Here is a 27,292-nt window from a genome sequence, read left to right on the forward strand (position 1 = left end):
TAGCGGTAAATGGGAGATTTCCCTTACCCCACTGTAGTGCGATCTCGGAGTTGGAATATTAAAGTAGGGGTGGTGTGGGGGGTGCAGGGGGATGAAGACCCCCTGCATAAAATAGATTTTGTAAGTTTTTGTTTTTCTGTGGTTCAATTTGAACCATCGATGTTCTGAACATCGATGTTCTGGTCTTGATGATCAGAACGTTGATGTTCTGAACATTCAATGATTCAAAGTGAATGTATATATATATATATATATATATATATATATATATATATATATATATATATATATATATATATATATATATATATATATATATATATATATATACATAGAGAAAGATAGATATAGATATGTATATAAAGTGTGTGTGTGTGTGTGTGTGTGTGTGTGTGTGTGTGTGTGTCTGTGTGTGCGTGTGTATATGTGTGTGTGTGCGTGTGTATATATATATATATATATATATATATATATATATATATATATATATATATATATATATATATATATATATATTGCACGCATTGTGTTTGTGCCATACTGAATGCACATAGAGTGATACTCAAAAGTCTAGATCAGAAATGGAATTCTTATTCCTTGAAGAAACTAAAGAAAACAGGTTTCCAAATAACATTTGTAGATACATTGATCACTCTTATGGAAAAACATTTTCCATCATATTTTTAACATCTATATTACCTTGTTGCAAGGCATGTATATTATTTCATGGTCTATATTACATAGTTGAAGCTTTAGGTAATTGAATACCTAAAGCTCGACACCAAAACAGCAAAAGCTGTAAACATCAAATGGCCACTTCTGCAAATTGTTTCATAGGGAAAGAATTTGCTTGGCCGAAGAAAAAAAAACATTTCAAACCGTAATTGAGTGGGGGGCCTTGCCTCCCACACCCCCTAACTAAATATACCAACTCCGACAGTGGAGAAAAGGGAAGATTCCTGATAACGGCCAAGTGAATTCTTTCCCTACAAAAGAATTATTGGAAGTGGCCGTTCGATATTTATGGCTTTTGCTGTTTTGGTGTCGACCTTTAGGTATTCGATTACCTAAAGTTTCGATCACCTAATATAGACCCTATTTCAGTATGTCTGAAGAATCTGGTTATATGGTAAGTAAAATATGCTTCAGAAAACTTTACTTTTTTGTGTACTGTGCAGTTTCCTGTAGCTATAAAAGTAAAGATGTGACACTGTCACAATATGTGTGTGCAAGACTTGACCATTTTATGTATGAGACTTTGAATACATTATATATATTAGTATTTTATTCAGATATTTGCACTTGGCTAGAAGGTGTAACATTTGTGAAAAATGATATCCTTACTGAGACATTAAGGCAGAATTGGGATATTATGGGAGGATATTTTCAGTAATACTTAACAATTCCTGATATCAGTGACCATTAGTGTCACCACTAGGAAAGTCCAATGACATGAGATCCAAACAGACTGAAAGTTTAAAAGCATGTGGAAAAGGCTAAGCTTAGTTTAGGAGAAACATTTCATAATAAAGTGGGAATGGAAATCAGACTAGAAGTAGACAAAAATTAGCACCTGAATGTGCCAAAAAATAGAAGAAAGAATAAAAAGGAAAGGATTAGTCAAGAAGGAAAGAAAATTGGAAATAATCCACAGATATTGTGGCAAGTTTAGGGATCTCCTAGTACAATCCCGTGTTGACCCAAGATTTGATGCAGGAGTAGTAAAGGAGAGGAGAAAGGACACTAAAAGATGAAAATCTTATAATAGTTGCCCAGGATAGTAGAATATGTACACATTGGTTTACAACGTCCATTGAAAAATGTGGGAGAAACAGAGAAATGTATGTTCGGTAAACCAGAACTGGAAACAATCATACAGCTTATTCCTGGCTGTGATACAGATGGCCTGTATACTGGAAAGCTTGACAATGTGGTAAGACTGCTACATTGTGGGTTGTGCAAATACTACAATATAGAAGTAGTTGAGAAGCATTGGAAACATGAACCACAAAACATTATAGAGAATGTTGAAGTTTTTATCACATGGGATCACCCATTAACAACAGTTCAAAAAGAGATGCAAGAAAACCAGATATAGTAGTCCATGAAAAAAGACAAAAAATAACATTGATCATTGACACTGTTATACACAGTGATTACAATATCTTAAGTACAAAGAGATACAAAGTCATAAAATAGAAAGAGTTGCAAGCAGAAACAAGAGCAATATGGAAGAAAGATACCCAGACAGTTCCAATAGTAGTAGGAGTAACAGGCATACCTCTCAACCTCTTAGAGCAAGAAATCTGGACAAAGCCATAAGTAAAAGTGGGACAAAGGCCCAAAAATAGGGACAATTTTTAAATATTGCTCTTACAAACTTAGACAGTTAATAGAATAACAGGTTTTGCATTGGCATGAATTTTCTGAAGGATATAAAGTTCAAAACTCGAATGTGTGTCATTATTTTTGACCTTCAGTCTTTAAAGATTATAATTTGCCAGAAAACCAAAATTTTATGAAAAACGGGCCAAAAATATGAGGCAGAAATCTGGATATTTTGTAAAAATTTGTACAGTTGAGAGGTATGTAACAGGTCTAAAAGAAAGAATTTGCAATCATACTTAAATATATATTACCAATACCTGTAACTCCTTATGAATTACAGAAGAAAGCAATTTTGGGTACATTGCGGGTGCCGAAAAAAGCACTCTTAGCTAACATCAAAGACTGAAACAATACTAGCTTCATGAACTCTAATCCTACCCTGACTTCCTTATACCATTAAATATTGTCACCAGGTAACTTACTGGTGGACAAAGACTGAATATTTGAGCTTCAGTTGCCAGAGGTTCAACTTGCTGATGATAGAAGTTCCTCCGTAAGAAATCACTGTTGGCAAATTGTGCTGGAAGTGATTCCCTTTATGGGGGATTTTTCCCCTTTTTTGAGTTGGTGCTACCATGGAGTTGGTATGTATAAGTTTGGGGTGTGTGGGGAGCTTGATCCCAACATCAGGGGATGCAGGGGTACTTGCCTCACTCAAAAATACTTTAAAAAGTGTTTTTCAGTATTTTCTTTTTTGGGGGGGGGACTGCACACTGTTGTTCACATTTGTTTTTCACCTTTTTTCGTTTTCAGTGATGATTTTAATTCCAGTCTTAGCTATTTTGCATTTTACTTTTATCTTTTGTCTTTCTCCATCTTTCTGTCTGCATGTCTGCTACATTCCCTACAAGGATCTTCAGAGTTGCCTCCTTCCATCTTCTTATCCACATTTTCTCTCTGTTCTTGGTTAGTGGTGATTTCTACCCTGCATTAGTGTATTTGACAAAATAAGTATGCCAATGTTTCATAAAACTTATCATTGTTGTTTGATAAAAAAAAAAAGCTTTTTAAAAGAAGGTTCTCACAATTTGGGGGTTAAGTCCTTAACATGCAATGCAACATGTCTTGCTTACTGCATCCATTGTTTCTCATATACAACTCTGGGTTTGGAACCTCTTTTTCTGATTCATTTCTGTGTTTCTAAATATACATTCAGTCTATGGATTCCCTTGATGTGCACAAACATGTAATATTTAGCTGCTTTGGTTCTCTCTTTACATGGCTTCGGGTAATTATTTGTACTGCCCTCATTTGAAATACCTCTGTTTTGTCTTTATCATTGTAAAGCTGAGATCTCCAGAAATGCACACAGCTCTTTTGATGGTTTGTTATGATGACTTTCTGGAAAGGTGGAACATTTCATGATTTCACTTTATGGTGTTTCTTATGCACTCTGCTATTACCCTGATCTTTTATATTGTTTTATTAAATTTTACATCTGGCATTCAGAACAGATGGTTAAAGCTATGAGCTGTTAGTGAGCTACTTGCTATGGTCCAGGATTTAACTAGTTGGCATCTGTTTGCCTTCTGTGTTATTCTGAACAAGTCACATAACCAGACAATGCTGTGGGGATATATGCTAAGGTCATTAGTGGTCTCCTGGACTGTATACCTAGTAACTGCCTATGAAACTATTATGTACTTAAGCCTGAGATCATCTGATGGGACTATTCTCATAGGTGTTGCATTTTTTATTTTGACATTTTCCTCTCCAGCTTAGCATTCCTCCTTTGGGTCTCCAAATAAGCTATGTTACATTTGCACATTATTTAAACTATTTTGATTTACAATATTCCCCTGATCTTTTCAAATCCATATTTGCCCTGTCTGTACCTTCTTGTATATTAGACTTTTTGCATGTTATTGTGGCATGAGCATGTCAAGGTTTGCATTACCCATAATGCTAATGTGCATGTTGCATATCACATACTTCTTTCTGCTTAGGCACTTGCTTTTGTGTTAGTAAATGGAGAAGATGCACTTAAGCACACAAGCACACAGCACTGATACATAATGTAATGTTACATACTGACACTGTAAAGAAATCATTATCTAAGCCTCCTAAACCCATACAGATCAAGGGTCAGCAAAACCAAAATCAGACATCACAGCACATAATATTTCACCTTTAAAAAAGAGTCACCACAAAACAAAGGGTCCCAGTTTGAGTATACCAGACCAGTGGTCAATCAAACATTTTTCAATGATTGTTGACTCCATAGTCAGATGCACAATTCCCTACTCACTAGTCTGGACAAAGACAGGGTGACAGTAAGTTGTTTTTCAGGTGTCAGGATCTTAGATGTTTCAAGGGCCCTGAGGATCCTCGTGCTAGATGAATATAACTATGGCATGGTAGTTGCTTCTGGGTATGAATGACATGGGGTGAAAAATCTTAAGGGAGATGCAGAGTGAAAAGTCTGAGCACTCTGCATATGTTATAAATATAAGCAATACCCTGATACTGAGTGGAATCTTGACTTCTCAATGAATGATGCCTAGGTACAAAGAAAAGATGATTGGTTTCAGCAGTTGACTAAATAATTGATGTCATTATTTGGGATCCAGTATGTGTCAGCATGGAACAAAAATGTTTGGGAGTCCTACTTACTTTGCAAAAGATAATTTGCTCCTCTCATTTAAAGGCTTCTACATACTGACCTTTACTGCCCCATAGGGCATGTTTAGGCAAAGTTTGGGTAATTATCATTCCAAAGTGGCAAATGCTTCAATATCAAAACAGGATCAAATTTAGATGGCTCTGTTCAATGCCAGAAATCCAAACAATAAGCTGCCTGACCTTGAGACACTCCTGAATTTGGAAGGCATCCATTTATGCGTAATCACTGAAACAGAAAGCGTTCTTTCCGTACCTGGAGTTAGCATCTGACATGCCTTCAGACTCAATGGCAACTGTGGGGGTGCATCCAGATTTGTTAAGAGACCATATCACCTGTTGATAGATTTTCAGATACTGCCAAATAGAACTTATGAAACTTCAAATCACAACAAACAAAACCAACTATCCTTTTAATGCCTGCTGCAGGACCCCTTCTATGACTTCATAGGTTCAGGTCAGATTCCTAAACATAATGAATGAGGTCCCCATAAATAATAACTCTATCATTCTGGGAGACTTTAGCTACCAACTAATTGACTGGAGTATCTACACCAGCAGTGTATGATACACTCAGAGTTTTTTAGACCTAATAAATAAAAATACAGTGGACCAGATTGTTACTAGCTGAACTAGAAGAGAACATTTTCTTGACCTTGTGCTTGCAAATGTAGCATCATCATGCAGAACTCTAGTAGTAACTTCCTGTCCATTTAAATTGGAACATAAGTTTGTAAGTGATAACCATTTGAAATGTCAGGACCTGCTACAGTGAGTCCCAAAATATGGAGACTGAATGGCCAAAAGAATGGACATAAATATACTAAGTCTGAGATGCCATGAGGTATGGCAATTTCGATGTTGGTATATATCTATGTGTGGGGGACTTGTCCCCCACATGGGGTGCAGGGTGACTTGCACCCCCTTAGAAAAATGAAGTTTTAAGGACAAGAGCAATATTCGAGATTTGCTCTTCTCCTGTCGATTCTGTCTTTCATTTTTTACTGCCTTTCAGCAATGCTGCATTTTGAGTGCTGACATTTCAATAGAGAGCCTTAGTAACCTTTACCCTTAAACTGTCTAAACCCTTTGTAACCAAAACATCAAAATCCATAGACTTCAGGCACAGAAATCTCCTGAAGTTAGATGACGTTTCAAAATGAACTTATAGCAACATCACCTCAGGCATCATCTGAGCAGATAAATTCACCAAGGGCATTTGTATACACATCAGTAAATGTATCGGATTGGCTGTCCCATCCAAATCCATGTGTAATTGGAAATTTGGTTCCACTATGAATTACTATTTTTATTTATTTTACATTTGTTGACTGGGCTAGTCTAGCTGGATATATTTCCATTTTCAGTAGAAGCCCGGGGAGAAAAGCTCCACACAAAATACAAAGAAAATTATCCAAAACGAGCAAATCAATACAAACAAAAAATAGCAACACAAATGCAGAGACCATTAAGAAAGTTCCAAAACAAAAAATATTTACAAATAGGAACTATCAACATTTCCTATAAATGATCTAATATAGGGGAACTAAACAAAGAGCAAGGTGACTTAGGGAGTAAAAAGAAATTAATCTTTGTAAAAGAGGCGAGAAAAAAAGATAACATATATAAGAGAGGAGAAATAGGATTGAAGTTAGAAAAAGAGGGTGAATAAAAAGAAAAAAGACCTAAAGATTTAAACAAACTTTAAGCGAAAAGGGTAAAGGGATAGCCTAGAAAATAGAAATAGCTATTCAAAGAAGAGGAAAGAGGGATGAGGGGGAGAAAAGAGATAGAGTATAGGTAGAAAAGTTTAGTCGGGTTTAGTACAGGAACATAGCCAGTGACTGTGCAAGTAATCTTTGATTCTTTGTTTGAAGAGAGGCAGTGATGAGATTAGTGTTATGTCACTAGGTAGCAGATTCCAGCTCCTTCCTACTGTATTAGAAAAAAGAGAGTCACCAGCTGAGTTATTGGACTTTGTTAAACTAGCCATGAGTTTCCTAGAAGAGCGAAGGGAGTTAAGATTATTGTATGGTATTAAAAGTTTTGAGAGTATTGGGGTGTTGGAAGGCTGGTGCAGTATTTTGTGGGCAATATTAAGTTGTGGGATTAGCAGATGGTTTTGGAATTCCAGCCAGCCTAGTTGTTTCAGGTTAAGACAGTGGTGGGTTCTGAAGGGGTTGCCAGTGGCGAAACGGGCAATGTTGTTATAGGATGTCACCAGTTTGTTAAGGTTGGCTTTCCTAAGGTTGGTAAATATAGGTGAAGCGTAAAGAAGAGTAGACAGTAGGTGGGTGTGGGCAATCTTGGCTCTGGCGGTTGCAGTTAGGAAGGGTTTAATATGATATAAGGATCCTATTTTTCTGTTGACAGTTTTAATGGTGTTATTAATGTGTTGATCAAAAGAGAGATTATTGTTGATGGTTATTCCTAACAGCTTAGTTGTAGGGTCAGGTGATATGACAGTGGCATTATTTGAGGAGATGGTGAAGTCTAAGGAGGGGGATCGAGTGGTGGGAGTAAAGAGAAGAAGTTTAGTTTTTTTGGCATTTAGTAGGAGGGAACGTTTGGAAAACCATGTTTCAACTGTGTTAAAGATCTTTTGAGTAAGTGAAGAAAGTTCAGTAGGAGAGGATGCTGAGCAAATAAGGGTAGAGTCATCTGCATATTGAATGCAGGTAGCTTGAGGGATTACAGGTTGCACGTATTCACAGAATAGGAACAGAAAAAATAATGTCTGCAGGTTAAGAGCTGATGTATGCAGGAGAGCATGCATCAAAATGCCAAAGGGTTGCTGTTCCGTTTGTGGACTGATGCCTTCAGTATTTTAAGTAGCCATTGCTCAGTGCAAGGGATCATACTCCCTCCTATTGAATACTACAATAAGGGGTGGTTCTAAATATACTGCAGAACATTACCATAGGTTCATAGGTGTGTGCTAGGCTAATGGCCCTGGAGTCTTTACAAGCCTAGCCCATAGGATTACACTTTGGCATTGTGGCATTGTGCCACCCGACCTTAGCTCCCAGTGCCTCTGTCGAGTAGAGCAACTGGAGTGATCCCCGAGGTGAATTTTCTATTTCCCATCTACTCATCAAGATTTCTCTTGAAAAGGGCCAGTGAGGTGCTCTGCTTGACATGTATGTAAAGTCTATTCCAGAGCATGGGCAGTCTGTGGGTTATGTACCTGTCCCTCCAGCATGTTCTGTTGATTGTGGTAATGAGGTTGAGGTCTCTGGAGTGTGTGGTGCAGAGGGATTGGGATTTCTTTAGATGCAGCATTTCTAACAGGGCTGGGTCAGACATGTCTTTATAAGTCAAGCAGAGATTGCCTCTAAGTAGACGATATGAGACAATAGTTGGTGTTTTTTGAGTCTGTCCATATACGACAAGTGTTTAAGGCCTAGGATCATCTTTGTGAGATACTTTTGTGGCCTCTCCAGTTGTTGCAGGTGTCTCGTGAGGTGGGGTCAATGGGGCATTGCACTCAGTGGTTGGCCTAATGAGGGAAGAGTAGAGGGAGACAATGACCTCTTTCTTCCTGGATGCAAAACCCTTAGTAATGAGATGTGCCATATAGAAGGACTTTCTGACCACAATGGCAATGTGGTGGTCAAAAGAGAGGTTGCTGTCAACCTGTGTTCCCAGATCTCTTATAATGCCTTCTGTGTTCAGTGGACTACCATCGATGTGGTAATACTTCAAGGGGAAGTGGGTTTTTCCCAAGGGGGATGACGACACATTTTTTGGCATTGAGCTTAAGGCCATGGTTCTGACACCAGTTGTTGGTCTCAGTGAGGCCTTTCTATAGGATGTCAACATCACTTGGGTAGTTAATAATAGCTCCCAACTTGCAATCATCTGTGAACTTTGCCAGCCAGAGTCCCTTCGTATTGGCCTGGACTTCAGAGAAGTAGATACCAAACAGGAGAGGACCCAAAACCAAACCCTGTGGAACTCCACTCATGACTGGTCTGCAGTCTGATTGGAGTCAGCTACTTTCACACTGTGGGTTCTATCTGTGAGCCAGTTTGCAACCCACCTAGTGATATAGGGGTTGTTGCCTAGCTTAGTGAGTTTTTCTATGATTCCTGAGTGGGGAATGGTATCAAAGGCCTTGACCAGATCAAGGTAGGCTGTATGAACCACCTTGCCTGCATCCATGTTGTTGGATAAAGAAGGTTGAAGTGGGCAAAATACAAAAGTGAGTCCTGGTGTTCCTGGAATAGTGGGCATCACTCGTCTGGTCAGGATAAAACAGATGAACATTTGAGGGTTCTGTTCAAGCAGTTTTATTATGTACAAACACATCAGGTTTGAGGCTTAATGACTTTAACTTATAAACAGACTAGCTATCCTACACATACATGTTCACACTCTGGGTGCACTCTCAAAATGGCACTGAAGCTAGCATGTGCTTGCTATTTATATGTACATGCTGTCCTTGGAAATGCTTCTTAAAGGTACAACACACGTACTATTCTACATCCTCCCTCTTTGAGAAATGAGTCATGCATTATTGAGGATATTAACTGACATGCAATTGATACAAAATAATTCTTTGATATGCATTATACAGAACTAAATACATATAGACAATTATGTCCAGGTTGCTGTGTGGGCGGCCACGGTGGTGCAGCAGTTAGCGTTGCTGCCTCACAGCAAGAGGTTCTCCAGTTCGATCCTTGGCTGGGGTGCCTTTTGTGCGGAGTCTGCATGTCCTCCCTGTGGTCAAGTGGGTTTCCTCCAGGTGCTCCGGTTTTCTCCCACATCCCAAAGACATGCTCTAGGTGGATTGGACACTCTAAATTGGCCCTAGGCATGAGTGCGTGCATGCATGCATGTGCCTTCTGTGGAAGGTTGGGCACCGGGCTGGCAACTCAGCACTGTAAAACTCCATTGCCAATCATGAGCAGACAGGTGATCCGCTGTGGTGACCCCTAACAGGGAAAAGCTAGAAGAAGAAGAATGTCCAGGTTGCTGTGTATTTCACACTAGATCTGGAAATACGACCAAATAATGTGACATAGAAATTAGAATTAGGTCTTGCAACTGGGATTGTCTCTGCTGAATGTTCAACTTTGGGGACATCAGGAACATTATCTGGAATGGAAGTAGGAGTTAAGGCACGTTCTGGAATGGGAACATTATCTGGATTGCTCTGAGATCTAGAGTCTATATCACAGGAACAATGCTGTGATGTCAATTCTGATACAGGAAGAAGATGTCTGTGATTTCTCCTGTACGCCACACCCTCATGTTTCACAAAGTAGGATCTCGGGTCAGCGCACATACTTGTTACTTGACCAATCCAGTCAAAACCTTTCACTGTTTGAATCCTTGCTGTCTCTCCTTCTTTCAATGGAAGAAGAAATCTGCTCGATTTATCATAGCTGGACTTCTGGAAAGAATGCTTTCTGAATAGTTGGGCTTTGATTATTATGTTGTTCTTAGTGTTAGGCCACAATAAACTGGAACTGATAGGCAATGTTATTCTAGTTTGCCTAGATAGAAGTCTCTGAGCAGGCAAGCCAAGTATATTGTCATGGGGTATGTTTCTGATTGAGTAAATTCAAAAAGACATCAGTATTATCATGTTTTGACTTCTCCAGTAATTGCTTTGCACTCTGTACTGCATGTTCAGCTAGTCCATTTGACTATGGATATTCTGGACTACTAATAACATGTACAATGTTCCATTCTTTTGCAAATTTCTGAAACAACTGATTGGTAAATTGGGTACCATTGTCAGAGATAAACTTCTGTGGACTTCCATGGACTGAGAAATGAAGTTTTAACTTGATAATAACAGCAGTGGACATTAGGTTAGGTAGTAAATCGATCTCAAACCAGTTTGAATACATCTACCAACACTAACTAATGCCGATTGTTCCACTCGAATATATGAGTGGCTACTGTTGACCAAGGTAGTTCAGGAACTTGACTTAGATGAAGTGGTTCTTTTTGCAAATGCAGTTTAGTACTATTGCATATGGAACAAGAGGAAAGTACTTTATCAATGTCTTTTGCTACAGAAGGCCAAAATGCTAGTTCTCTCACCCTTCTTTTGGTAGATTCCGAACCTGGGTGACCATGATGTAAAATCTGTATATATTCATGTTGTAAGGAAGCAGGAACAACAATTTTAAGACCTTTGAAAATAATGCCATCTTCCATCAACATCTCATCTCTGTAAGGAAAATAAGTTTGCACTTCAAGCGGTACACTAGATTGCTTTGATGGCCATCCAACATTAATAAAGTGGTTGAGCTTTTGCAAAACTGGATCAGTCTTTGTATGATCTCTCAGCTCATCAAGTCTCATGGTAGAAAAATTGGGTTCCTATTACCAGATCACAGATGCAGTTTGTCAAATGCATCTTGATCGAGCTGACAAGATTGGAAAGGCAAAATAACGAAGCGGCTTTTCAGAGAATTCTTTCCCTGGGAAAGAATTTGCTTGGCTGCTTTTGCTACTTTGCCATTTTCGGCACTGTAATGTGATCTCGGAGTTGGTATATTTAAGTGGGGGGGCAAAGCCCCCCACATTATGTAATGTTTTAAAGTATTTTTTTTTATTTTATTTCAGAACAGCGATTTTTTTCCCTTGGAAAAAAATCGCTGTTCTGAGGTTTCGACGTTGTAAGCTTTCGCTTACATTGGGTCGATTATTTATCGTTCGCTTTTCTAAGCGTGCAATAAAATAATATAGGTCCGAAAAATTATGCACTTCCATGACATCAAAGTCACAATTCTCTGCATTAAGCTGTTCCGTTGTAGTTCTGGGTGATCTGGATAAGGTATCAGCCAGATAAAAAAGTTTGTCTTTTGTATACACCTTTTTGAAGTTGTACTTTTGCAGTCTGAGCATCATTCTTTGTAATCTCACTGGAGCTGAATGCATAGGCTTCTTTAAAATAGTAACTAGAGGCTGACTGATCAGTTTCAATCTGAATAGTTTGACCATAAATATAATCATGAAACTTTAAACATGCAAATATTATTGCCAAACGTTCTTTCTCAGTTTGAGATTATTGCATTTCAGTTTGGGTAAGGGGGTTCTAGATGCATAGGCTACTGGCCTGCCTTCTTGAAATCTAACTGTGCCAAGACCAAATTTTGAAGCATCACAGGAAAGAGTTACTGGTTTATTGACATCATAGTATCTTAATGTAGGTGGGGTAGCAATTTTCTGCTTAAGGTCTTCAAATGCTCTCTGGTGCTGTTCCAACCAAGACCATGTAACAAGTTTGCACATCAGCTCTCTCAAAGGCACTGTCAACTCACTGAACTCTGGTATAAACTTGCCTAAATAGTTGACCATACCAAGAAAACGTAGAGCTTGAACATTATCTGGTGCTGGCATGTCAAGAATGGCTGCTTGCTTGGATGGGTCTAGTCTCAAGCCAGTGCTAGTAAACAAATGACCTACATATGTATCTTCTGGTAGTCTGAATTTGCATTTCAGTGGATTGAGCTTCAAGTTTACTCCATGTGCTCTGTCTAGAGCTCTACTAAGATTTCTGTCATGCTCTACTTCACCATTGCCTCCAACCAATAAATCATCTACTATTATGGCACAAGGATAACCTGAAAAATGTGTTCCATTGCATGCTGAAAGTCTTCACTTGCAGAATTTATTCCAAATGGCATCCTGAGGAATCTATATCTTCCAAATGGGGTACTGAATGTAATCAGTAGTGAAGATTTGCGATCAAGCATCACTTGCCAAAATGAACTATTTGCATCCAAGACAGAAAAAGCAATGACATTCAGTACTGGGGATGTGACATACTTGACTGTACATATAGGATGATGTGGTCTCTTTAATGCTTTGTTCAAATCTCTTGGGTCAATTCATGTTCTGATTTTGTCTGAGCCTTTTTTGTGAGCGGCTACCATGGATGACACCCATTTAGTAGGTTTTGTAACTGGACAAATTACACCTTGCTGCACCATTTTATCCAATTGAGTTTTGACTTTATTCTGCATAGCTGTTGGAACTTTTCTTGCTGGTCTGACCACTGGACTGACCTCTGGGTCTAACTTCATAGAATACACAACTGGAAGTTTGCCTAACTTGTCATCGAAAACATCAGCATACTCTGAGAAAATAGCATGACTGAAACTGGAACTGATACATGCTTATATGATGAACTTCTTTGGTAAAGGAAAGAAGATTAATTCTCAAACTGTCTCTGAGACCCAACAATGACTGCACAGGTCTTCGAACTACATAAAAGAGTAAGCTGTAACGGTTCCTGGCCACATAACATGAAAGCACCACTGAGGCTTCGGTTTGAATTTCTTCACTTCCATAAGCAACAAGTTTCGCACAACTAGCCACATTAAATTGCTCACCAGCTCTCACCTTAGCAAATGTGTCTGATGACATAACATTTACACTTTGAACCAGTGTCTACTTTGAACTCAGTGGATTTACTATTGATCTGGACAGTACAAAACACTTCAATCTTTGCCAATAAATCTACTGCATCAATCTTTTCAGCAATTACTGATGCACCATCTACATACAAAGTAGGGTTGCAGCTGTCTATATGATCAACTTGCTTTTCTGAGTGACCCTTTTTTATAACTGTGTGAGGCTTACTTGATTTGCAAAACTTTTGGAAATGGTTCCATTTTTTACACTTGCTAAATGCTAAGCATTTGTCTCTTTTAGACTCATGACTGGCACCACAATTGCGACAGTTAACAATAAAACTTGGTTTGGGTTTTGCTGACTCACCCTTGTACTGCACTGAGCATGTCCTTTTCACTGAACTATTTATTTATTTATTTTACATTTGGTTATCAGGAAAGTCCAACTGGACATGTGTCCTTTTTCAGTGGAAGTCCGGGGAGAAATCCCCACATATAACACATATTAATAAAGTACATTTTACAGGTACAGAAGCCTGACACTATACATTTAGCATCTAATAAAACTTGGACGATAAAATTTAATCTGTACATTGACAAAAGGTGGAAGCAAGCATGGTACATAACATTATGCATCTAATAAAATTAGTGCAGTAATATTTCAATCTGTATAACAACAAAGGTGATGTCTCATGGCACACAACATGGGTATAACGATAAGACACCTTAAGCTGAACAATCAAAGCAACATTCATTATGATACAGTATTGTAAAACTAAAAAGTGTAAATCTGATGTGCATTCTTAAAAGAAGGCATGACAGTTTAGTGGAAAAAAGAGGAATAAGGAATGGGACTTAGTGGAAGGAGTGACAGTTAAGAGAGAGAGAGAGAGAGAGAGAGAGGAATGAGGAATGAGGCTTGCCAGCTACTTCGTGGAAGGAATGACAGTTAAGAGAAAGAGAGATGAATGAGGAATGAGGCTTGCTAGCTGCAAGGAGGTCGGCTGCTTCTAAGTGAAGGGGGATGTTTGACTTGGGTGTGGAGGAAGGAGGCTGGAGCTATTCTTAGAACTAGTCTTAGAACTTGCTGGAAAACTACGGTTTTACCTGCCACACCCACAGAGGTTACAACTGTCATGTGCTTATGCCTGCTTCTGTTAGCCACATGTTGCATGCTGTCTACATTTGCTCTGGAGCCTGCTGAAATCATGCTCTTATCACTTGCAAGCATATTTGTGTGCCTTTCTGTAACTTCATGGATTTGACAAATCTCAATAGCTTTGCTCAGCATTAAAGTACAGTCACGAAGCAAAATCTTTCGCACTGCAGCACTATTAATACCACACGCAAGCCTGTCCTTTATTAACTCATCTTTTAAATTACCAAACTTACAAGTTTTAGCTTTGTTTCTCAGGTCAGCAATATAAGCTGCAATAGTTTCCCCTGGCTTTTGATTTGTTATGTAAAACAAATGCCTCTCTCTTGTAACATTTGTCTGGGGGTTGGACATCTCCTTGAATTTGTGCTTCAAACACTTGGGGTCTTCCCTTGTTTCAGCCTGTACAACAATATAGCAGTTTTTCCCTTCTCCGTCATATATTGCTGGTGCAAACACAAAATGAATGCTCTCTTTCAATGGCCTCTGACCCAGCTCGATTTAACAAAACAAATGCCCTGGTACATCATCTTTGTCAGAATAAGCTGCTTGTATAAAAAAATCATACTCTTGCTCAAATATTCTCCAATTCTCTGCAATATTCTGATCAAATACAAGTAGACCTGGCCTGCAAAATGGCTCTGCCATATTAACATATACCAGGGAAGGTTTTTGCAAGTATGCATGAACACACACATGGGTTCCCTTCAGAATATCGAAATCCTGAAATCTCAAAATTCATATGGTAGAGACCATAAACTGAAGTTTCAGAATTTTGAAATTCTGAATGAAGATCTGCATACAGCGCAGAACGGGAGATTTCCCTTTTCCTTGCTGTAGTGTGATCTCAGAGTTGGTATATTTAAATAACCCCCTGCCGAAACATTTAAATTGTTGTTTTTTTTTTTGGATTTGTTTCGGAATTTCAATATTCCAAAACATCAATCATATGGTCTCAATCAAATGACATTCAATGTTTCGGAATTTTGAGATTCTCAAGTGAATCCACACACAGACACACACACACACAAGGACACACACACACACACACACACACACACACACACACACACACACACACACACACACACACACACACACACACACACACACACATGCACGCACACACATACATACATATACATATTCCAGAAATTTATGTCAGTACTTGTAACTATGCCCAATAGCACAAGAAGCCTCTGAATAACGGAACTTTGTGAAATAAGTCTCCTGGGCACAATGATACTCTTGAAATCACTGTACTGTAAGACATTGCCTCTTATCAGTGTAAGAAACATTTCAAAATAACTGCACTTTATGAATAAACTGGGCAGAAGAAGCTCAAAGTAAGAAATATTTCAAAGTAACTGCACTTTGAGAATAAACAGTACACAGCACACCGAAACTTTTCCAAAATGGCTGTACTTTGCTAAATAACTCTCTACAGTGCAAGAAACACTCTGTAATAGCGGTGTTTTGTGAATAGACACACCCAGCACAAGAAACATTTCAAAATGACTGTAATTTTACTTTGCTTTACGAAAGAGTTGCACTTTGCACACAATAAACTCTTTTATATAAATGCACAGTAATAAACACACTGTAAGCACTTTTACACACTTTACGATACTTCAAATAACTCTAGTTATGCCCCGAATAGCTTCAATCAATGCAAAATAGTAGTTTATGCCAAAGCATAGTCATTTGCCAAATAAACTGCAGTCGCCTTGCTTTATTTATTCTTAGTGTGCTCCTTTTTGCCCTTTATTATATTTGTTTTGCTCGGTTAATCTCTTTTCATGCCATTATACTTTACTTGTGCTTGCTTTACTCTAAACATGCTCCTTTTGCAATTCTGAGGTAATTCCGAACCCCTTATGTGCTTTTCTGATAATTGTTTTAACAAATAACTTATTTTTGAACATTTCGTTTAATTAATAAACTTTTTGTGCCTCTCATTTGCTTAATAATACATTCTATACCCTTGTAATGCTCCATTTTATCTTTTTGATAAAATAAATTGTTCATGCAAGTTTTCATTACCTTTAGTTTGTTCCTAGCCCTTTTTTTGTACTTGGTTCACTTAGTTTACCTTCACTGTTAACTCTGTACCTCATAGCTCTGAAAAGCAGTCTCTAAATCCCAGTTCTGACTCCATGTTGCTCGTCTGGTTAGGATAAAACAGGTGAACATTTGTGGGTTCTGTTCAAGCAGCTTTACTATGTACAAACACATCAGGATTGATTCTTAATGACTTTAACTTATAAACAAACTAGCTATCACACACATACATGTTCACATTCTGGCTGCACTCTCAAGATGGCTCTGAAGCTAGCACGTGCTTGCTATTCATATGCACGTGCTGTCCTTAAATCCTTCTTAAAGGTACAGCACACATATTGTTTTACAGTGTGTGAAAACATTAGGAGTCTGTAAGGGAAGCTCATGTTGTTAATAAATGGCTGTCAATACCCCAAGCAACCTCAGGCCAATAACCATTCAGTTGTGGATAAAAGCATCACATGTTGTAAGGGTTACGTCATCACAGAGGCGATAGCTGATGGTGAGGCATTACTAAAGAGTGTTGCAAGTCATCATGCTCCTTAACCAGAGGAGGTATCTGCTATATGTTTGTTAAAGGCAATTCAGCAGGAAGACAACAACACATAGGAAACACTAAAATGCATTGTTGACAGATATTCACAAAAAGCAATTGAAGAAGTAGTTCAGCAGCTTCCACAAAAACTTGCTTTTCAGCAACTTATTTGCTGAACCATATCAGTTGTAAATGTACTTGAACTGCAGCTAGACTGCTTAGCAGCCTGCAAAATATGATACCTGGCAATGTACTTCTATGGAGTGGCACAATTCTGGTAAGACAGACTGAGTGTAAGGGTGACAGGTACAGACTATGCATGCTGATCACTGATGGGAATATTAAGTTCCTTGTGGGTTATGGATGGAATATTCTCCACATGCACCACTGTATACAGGCAGCTGTACACCATACATGGGCAATGATTGTCACTGGAGACAACATGAGGTTTGGACCATTGGTATTTTATCTCATGTCCTCCAAGTGTCAGGTTGATACAATCTCCTATTTAATGACATAACTGGATTAGAGGAGGGCTTTGGAGTTGTTGTCCATCTACAGAGAGGGCAACAGTGAATGGCTTGAGACAAGCATTCTTTGAGACAAAACGACATGGATGCCTCTTTCATTTCAGCAAAATAATATGGTACCATATATAGCAGATGGATCTGCATCTGCAGTATGTAGGTGTACCTCCTTTCCAGATGGAGGCAAAAGAAATACTAGGATTGGTTTTCCTACCTCCCAGGGACATCCCTGAATCTTTTGATGTACTTTGTGAGCATTGTTCATATGAGGCCAGCCCCCCACTGGAATGTTTTCATGATAACTGTGTGAGGTCATCGACAGAGGTATGATACCCACGTGCTATTTGCTCATAGAGGTCCCTCACCCTTTCCTTGAACCTTCTGGCCTGTGCAAAAAGAAACTGCTGTTGCACTTTCAAGCACACAAAATAGTGTAGAAATCTGTCTCAGGCACCTCAGGCTCATGTGCCCTTGACATCATGTGGGTCTACATGCTCTTATGTAGGTCATCAGATATGAGTAGAGTCATGTAGGCAGGCTGAGAGGGTCCATTCTATGTGGCTTGCCACCCTCACTGAAGCAGCACAGGTGATAAAAGCACAATGATGCCGTGTGTGTGTGTGTGTGTATGTGTGTGTGTGTGTGTGTGTGTGTGTGTGTGTGTGTGTGTGTGTGTGTGTGTGTGTGTGTTAGTAGGCCAGCAGACAATGTATATTGTATGTTATTTATTCAGGTTCATTGCTCACTATCTTCACTTGCGATCCACATGGCAGGTGCTACTTACAGGTGTAGCTTAGTCTAGCTTGTCTGTGGAACTGGTGGACAAAATGTGTTACAGCTACATTACCATTGTGGTATTTGTGACAATGGGGTGTTATGCGTGTTTGGCAATCAGTATATGTACCTGTTCTTCTCCCTCACAGTCATGGGCCTGTCTTCCACACTTACGCTGGTAGCATTATGGCCTAATCAGGACCATGGCTGCACTTGTGAATGTGTACACTGTATTCTGTGTGTGCCCTAGGTGCACAGTGAACTGGACACCATTTGCACCTAAGTACATCTCCTTTTCTCCAGCTATGGGCATTTATTCATAGTAACTGCATAGTGTTTCTCAAGCCTTGTGTGTGACCACTTCAGTGCTGCTGTACCAGTGTGGTCATCTGGGTATGTCATGTTGTCTTCTGTTTGGAATCTGTATGGATACCAGTCTTGTGACTGCCTGCTAACTGCTTCATTTGGACATAACACTGATTGTGATTGATGCTTATTAGTAGAATATAGCTGGAAATTACACATGTACTCTGATTTACTTAATGTTTCTTCCTTTTTAATTTATCTAAATATTTTGGGTTTCTAATACCATGAGAGGAATAGACCCCACTCCCAAAATCAGGGATGGATTACAGTTCAAGAAATTCGTATTGTTTCATTCTTTGATATTAACTGACAGTGCTATTTTCAGAAACCACAATTTATGTCAGTAGGACATGTTTCCAAGGGACATATCATGTTGGGGCAACATTTTTTATACTATGTTTTCATGTGTGCACTGTCACTAGATACTTACATGTGTAGTTATGTACAGTGGTGGCATCGGAAATGTTTGTAATATTATTTGACATCCTTTTGTGACAGTCTGTGAATATCAGCTTAGTCATGTTGCTCAAAACGTGTGCTGTGTTAGGATATGTTTTTGACATTTTGAATAAAGACCTGAATTAATTGTATAATATATTTATACAGTGTACCTATGTCTATCTCTCTCTCTCTCTCTCCATATATATATATATATATATATATATATATATATATATATAAGGTATATATATATATAAATATAAGGTATATATATATATATATATATATATATATATATATATATATATATATATATATATATATATATATATATATATATATATATATATATAGGTATATATATATATATATATATATATATATATATATATATAGGTATATATATATATATATATATATATATATATATATATATATATATTTTTTTTTTTTTTTTAATGTCATGTTTTCAATTCATATTGCTGCATTAAGCATGCTGGAAGCTAAGTTTTTTTGTCATAATTTGCGTTGTGGTATTTTTCTGGTGTACATGATGTCATTTGGTATTTGTAGTGAGGGTTTTTTATTATGACATTGCTATCATTATAAGATTTGGTATGTTTACCAGAGCTTGATCCAGCACTAGGTGACCTAGACAGTTGCCAAGGGCCCAGTGGCTGGGGCAGGGACCACTGCCCAGGAGCTTCCACATTAACTTTTTAATTAATTAATTAACTAAAAAATTAAAGATTTCTTTTTTAATGCCACAATGGATCTTTTCCTTTAAGATGGATCATGCATGCATTTTTACAGCAACATGTGTGCCAACACAGATGTAAACACGTTCCATACTTGCTGCTGCTGTGTAAGAGAGACATGCACAGAATTTAAACTAGCCATTCAATTTGTTACTGTATGAGAGAGAAACTAGCTGTTCCATTTGTTGTCATGTAATTGGGTTTGTTATGCCCTAGTTAAAGGGCAATTAACTTACTCAGGCTCAAACCCTATACTTTTATTTTATTTTATTTTTATTTTTATTTATTTATTTAACATTTGTTGACCACAGTATTATTTTGTGTATATTCCATTTATAAGCAGGAACTCATGAATCCCCAAATTGGGTTGCGTGGGTGTTATGAAAACCTGTGATTTTAATGGAATTTGGCATCTTAGGCCAGATCACTCATTCACCACTTCACATTTGCTACTTATTACACTATACGCTTGCTTTTTGAGTGATAGAGATCCACTGGAAAAAATATAATGAAACCATAGTAAAACTGAGAAATAATTTGTAAAAGTCATGGATATAATTCTTGAGTTTTATGTCAGGACAATGGAAACTTGCTTTCAGTATACCTGTTTGTCACCCACATGGCTTTTATGCTGGTAGCTTCCTATAATGCACAGTTAATTTTTGTTATATGGTTGTTGCTTAACACTTTTTTAACATTTTAACTATAGTATGTATGAAAGTAACTGCTAACTGATGAAACTTATTTCTGAATTCCTAAGACGAATTTACAAACTACTACTATTTAGAGGTATGTTTTGCTACTTGTTTAAATAATTATCTAATAACACAACAAAATAGACATTGAGCATTGACTTATAAGTAACAGAAAATGGCATGTATATACAAATATAAATAAACCGAAGGGTGTGTGTGTGTGTGTGTGTGTGTGTGTGTGTGTGTGTGTGTGTGTGTGTGTGTGTGTGTGTCTGTGTGCCTGAGTAGCATACATGTCTCTCTCTCTCGCTCTCTCTCTCTCTCTCTCTATATATATATATATATATATATATATATATATATATATATATATATATATGGTTCCCCTTCAGAAGACTGAAACATCATAAGCCTGAAACCAAAAGCCTGAAAATTCAAAAGCCTGAAAACTCAAAAGCCTGAAACCCAAAAGCCTGAAAACACACAAAATACATATACTGACTTTAAACAACATAAACCATATTACTTTCCACTAAGTGCAATCGTGGACTTGATATATTTAAGTAGCAGGGGGTGTGAGGGGTGCAGCCCCCAACATGGGGGGTGCAGGGGGACTTACACCCCTACTCATACTTGGTGACAACTGCTATGCTTTGTTTTGTATGTGTTTCTGTGTGTCCTTGTACTGGCATATTAGCATTATTTGTATTCTGTGTGTTTTCAGGCTTTTGAGTTTCAGGCTTTTGAATTTTCAGGCTTTTTGTTTCAGGCTTATGAATTTCGAGCTTATGATATTTCAGTCTTCTGAAGGGGAACTATATATATATATATATATATATATATATATATATATATATATATATATATTTTCCATACATTTGGTCGAATTGCACTTAGTCAAAAATGATTCCAGGCATTTCACTTCACTGAAACTCACTTGACTGAAAGCTCACTTGGTCGAAGTTCATTTGGTTGAAAATGGAATATAGCCCCTGCCCCACTGCAGTGCAACCCTGGAGTGAGAATATTAAATAAGGGTGTGTGTGGGGGGTGTTGGGGGTGTTGGGGGCATAGCCCCCCACATAATACCAATAGTTTTTACTAAAGATATATATATATATATATATATATATCAATGCATTTCTAATGGATATACCTTCTTAAAATAGTGAATACATTAAAATGATGTGGGGGGCTGTGCCCCCCACACACCCCCTTATTGAATATTCTCACTCCAGGGTTGCACTACAGTGGGAGAGGGGCTATATTCCATTTTCAACCAAATGAACTTCGACCAAGTGAGCTTTCAGTCAAGTGAGCTTTCAGTGAAGTGCAATGCCTGGTATCTTTTTCGACTAAGTGTAATTCGGCCAAATGTATGGAATCCATATATATATATATATATATATATATATATATATATATATATATATATATATATATATATATATATATATATGTGTGTGTGTGTGTGTGTGTGTGTGTGTGTGTGTGTGTGTGTGTGAGTGTGTGTGTGTGTGAGTGTGTGTGTAGGAAGAAGGCATGATGACCTGTGAATTACATGCACCGTGTTCAGCTTTTTATATTAATTTTTACATCTGATGCTGTATAAATGTACCAGCAATCCACTAATTTTTCCCCAGGGACATTAGTTTTATATTAGTAACAAACAAAACTCAAATAATTTATATTTAGAATTTTAATAGTATCCAATAAGAAGATTGTTAAAATGCTATATAAACCTTAAGAGTAAAGTTCTATGGAGTTATAATCATACTGATAACACTTGGCTGCCTGGGTAGATTTCTTGTCCTGTAAGTATTTTACTTGTAGCAATGGTATTTTCCAGCAAGATGCATAAATTATATCTATAAAATTAAAACATGCACAACACTGTACTTGCTACATTTATGAAATGTTCTGCAAAGTATGTGATCACAAAACTAAAATAAGTATTTAGTAAAACCTGCTGCTGTGGAAATACTAGCATAACTCCCGAAGGGACATAAATCGCTGGGAGTTTTTGCAATGCTGTCACAAAGTCAGATTTTAGAAAGATTGATCCCTGAAGCTACATCATACAGACAACAACAGTGCAGCTTTGTAATGCATATTTATTAATTCCTTCTGTCATACAGTTAACATTTTTCAGTAATCAGTTCTGCTACCTTCCTAAGAAATGAATGTCCCTTACAAAATATAACACCAGGATTGATTTGATAAGCTACAGAAGTCTGTCTGCCTTTCTTACTCTTTTGTACATCTATGTAATGATTATAATGTCCAAACAAGTGTACTGCGTAAAAGCAGTGGTATCTTTTTGGCACTCTGTTAAAGACATATTTATTTCCTTTTAGGTTCAGAAAGGCCTCTCTTTATAGGCCTAACAATTCATTATAACTGTTTAGGTCATGCAGCACTCGAGTTCTCCGCCCACTAAAACATCTTCAGTGTTCTATTGGTATTCTTGATTTCAGGTTTGTTAGTTTGTCTAATTCTGACATGAATTTTTCTAAAGATCGCTGATGAACTGAAAGTTTTAAAAAGAGAGTGCATCTTCAGTGAGTACGAAACCTCTAACAATGGCCCTTAAAACTGTTTGAAAGGTATGACAGACAAGCTGCAGTGTCAGGAACAACAAGAAATTTATGCTTGTTATATGCGCTACAAGTGTGGCTCATGGCTTAATACAAAAGATGGTATCCTCACTGTACACCTTAACGTCAGTTTTAATTTGATGTGCATGGTGCCTAGGAGTCAATAGTGCAGAAAATAATTGTACCAGTGTAGAAGAGGTTACAAAATACCAAACAGCAAGTACAACCTTGTTGGTGGTGTGCTGTTTCCTTTGTCATAATTAGTTCAGATGATAATAAGATGCCTACCAGCTGCCCATAATGTGAAGATTTATATTTTACTACATCAGAAAACACAGGTTCAACAAATTCCCACGCAGCTGCATTCTAAATTATATAGTCCATATGAAATGAATTGCTCCTGCAAACACAAACTGATCGGCTTTTGTCATTCCTGATTTATGCAGTACAAGAACAAGTGTAGAACAACAAATGTTACATTAAAAAAGATCAGAATTAAATTTTGTTTGTATTCTTTTTGAGATGGACTAAAGTAACAATGTTGTTTCCAGGTTATTTCATTATAAATGAAATCTTGTTGCCAAAGAAATTCCTTGCACACCTGAGGCGATGGATTCAATGAGACCCTCTGAAAGTATATTCTGAGAAAAGCAATGGTTTACTTTTATACTAAGAGTGCTACTAGGTAACCATTCTTTCTTCTACTTATAGAGATAAGATGTTTTGTTCATAAGGAATCTGAACAAGTATATTTTTTCTTTGCGGTCTCCGTTTTGCCTCACATGCAACATCCCTGTCTTTATTAACTGATAATTATTTCCAAAAGCTGCGATAGGGCTAGCCACCCAGCAGTGTAAACCATGGCTCTAGATGATTGTCACTGTTGAAGTGACACCCAGATTCCATGTGTAAAAATGGGAAATAGGATGTTGTAGATGGATGGATGGATGAATTATTTCCATAAGGTCCAGGTTATACACCTTTATCATAAGCATGTATGTAGGCTAATAAAGGAAACTTGGGGATGTTCTGTATCTTAATCCAGGAACTTCCTTGCAATAATTTATGTTCCCTGAAGTGGCCTGTATAGTTAGATGAAGGGCATCTAATTTGTGTTGTAGGACTGCAAAAATGTGTCATATTTTAGAGATACAATGAACTAAACATGTTAACATGATTAATATTCATACCATATATATTTTATATATACATATATATATATATATATATATATATATATATAAGGGTCTACTTGAGATTACCAAAATCTCAGTAGACTGACACACTAAACACTGAGCCGAAAAGCTTGACATGTCAGACGACCAACACCTCAGAATGCCGACTTCCAAATGGTTGACAGTCCAACTTGAGCGGAAGAGGAAATCCGCTCTTGTGGACGTTGTAGTGCGATCTCAGAGTTGGTATATTTAAGTTACAGGGGGTATGGGGGGTGTAGGGGGGCATAGCCCCCCTGCAAGAAAGTGAAATGTGAAGGTAAGTGTTTTAGATTTTTTATTTGTAGTGTATGTTTTGTTTTAGTAATAAGGGTTTAGTTTGGTGGGCAGGGTGTCAGTGAGGGAACTAGGTAGTTTTATGTTGAGTGTTGTGTTTTTTTCTTTTATATGTTGTTTGTGTGTGTTCTTGTGTGTATGTTTTACGGCGGTGTGTCAGGGTTTTGAAGTGTTGGTATTGTGTGTGTTGGGTATGTGCAGTTTCAGTGTTGTGAAATGTCGGTGTTGTCGCCTCAGTGTTTTGCGTGTTGGTTATGTGGGATGTCGGGTAAATGAAGTAGACACACACACACGCACACACACACACACACATATATATATATGTATATGGAATACATAACAGTTGTCAAAAAGTTAACTTTTCAAAAAGAAAAAAGCTGGTAAAGCTGGTCAGAAATCAACTTATTGCAGGTATCAGAGGTTTTTTTCTGTGTGTCATCGTTGTACAATGGAGAATGATCAATTTGCCCTTTCCCCACTATAGTGAAATCTTGGTTTTGGTATCTATCATCAGCAGGGGATGTGAAGGTACAGGGAGAATTACTCCCTGCCAACAATGCTTTACTTTTTTTTAACTTTTTGACAAGCTGCTGATTGACCAGTTGTGTTTGATCAGTTGCTGTATGATATGTTGCATTTTCAATGTATGGAAGTGCATCCATATCTATATATATGTATATATATATATATATATATATATATATATATATATATATATATATACATATATATATATATATATATATATATATATATATATATATATATATATAGGTCTACTTTGTTTCATTGTATCTCATTTCACTGAATTTCATTCCACCCCGACCACATTGCTGAAAACACAAATAACTGAAAACTCATTTCACTGAATCTCATTTCACTGAACTGCAGTTAGTATATATATGGCACTGTGTAGAGTACTGTAAGGCAAGTAAAAGGCATATGCCCTTTTTCCCACTGTAGTGGGGCACAACCCCCCACATTAAGGGGTGGGGAGTATAGTCCCCCACTTATTTTGAGTACATATTGTCCTCCAGAGAGAGTTAGTCATTGGTGTTGTAACTATGCATTCTATTGTTTAAAATGTAATGTTCTGAAGTTTTTGATAAATACAATATAAAACAAACAAGGAGGGGGCAATGTCCCCACCCACCAGTGTGGGGGCTGTGCCCCCCTCAACCCCCCAACTATATATATATATATATATATATATATATATATATATATATATATATATATATATATACTAACTCCAGGATTGCACTACAGTGAGGAAAAGGGCATATACTTTTCACTTGCCTTACAGTACTCCACACAGTGCCATATATACTAAGTTCTGTTCAGTGAAATGAGTTTTCAGTAATTTGAGTTTTCAGCGATGTGGTCAAGATGAAATGAAATTCTGTGAAATGACATTCAATTAAACAAATATATGGGTTCCTAATGTTCCTAACACAAATTGCTGAGCCATACAGTATTGAAAGCAAAACATCAAAAACAGATTACGTTGATCTACAAATGTAGGGCGATAAGCCCCCTTGCACCCTCCCTGCTAATTATAAATACCCACACTGAGATTGTACTACAGTGGGGAAGGGCACATGCCCTAGTTCCCACTGTACTATGATCTCATGGTTAAAAAAAAAAAAAACGGTAATTTTTGATCAGCTGAAAAAAATCCAATTGTGTGATTTTTTCCAGGTGTCTCCAAGTAAGCTCAGAAGCATAGTAAAACAAAGAAAGTTAGTTTTGTTTTCTATGTCAAAATGCTCTTGATTGTGAATATTTTCTACTTAATATGTAGAATAAATAGTCGTGCGTGTGTTTGAATGTGTGTGTGTGTGTGTGTGTGTGTGTGTGTGTGTGTGTGTGTGTGTGTGTGTGTGTGTGTGTGTGTGTGTGTGTGTGTGTGTGTGTGTGTGTGTGTGTGTGTATACACAGACACACACACACACACACACACACACACACACACACACACACACACACACACACACACACACACACACACACACACACACACACATTAGATGTCACATCTCTCTATACCAATATTCCACACTGGAAAGGGTTAGAAGCCTTAGAATATTGGTTAAATAAAACAAAAATGTACAAACCTGGTTTCAATACATTGTTATTGTGTTCGACCGAACATGTGCTCACAAAGAACATCTTTTTCTATTGGGACAATTGCTTCTTACAGATAAAAGGTACAGCTATGGGAGCATCTTTTGCACCAATATATGCTGATTTATTTATGGCTTATATTGAAGAACAGATTATTTATGATAACTCCCATAACTTATATATACGTTCATAGGTTCATAGGTAGGTACTAGGCTATCGGCTCTGGGGCCTATACAAGCCCAGCCAAAAAAGGTACCCTGTCTTTTGCCACCCAAGAAAATTATTTTTCTCTGCCACTGTCGAGCAGAGCCACAGAGGTGATCCCCGGGGTGAATTTCCTATTTCCCATGCAATCA

The sequence above is a fragment of the Protopterus annectens genome, chromosome 2.part1 (genome assembly GCF_019279795.1).
Source record: "Protopterus annectens isolate FY-2018-M chromosome 2.part1, PAN1.0, whole genome shotgun sequence".
Classification (NCBI taxonomy): Eukaryota; Metazoa; Chordata; order Ceratodontiformes; family Protopteridae; genus Protopterus; species Protopterus annectens.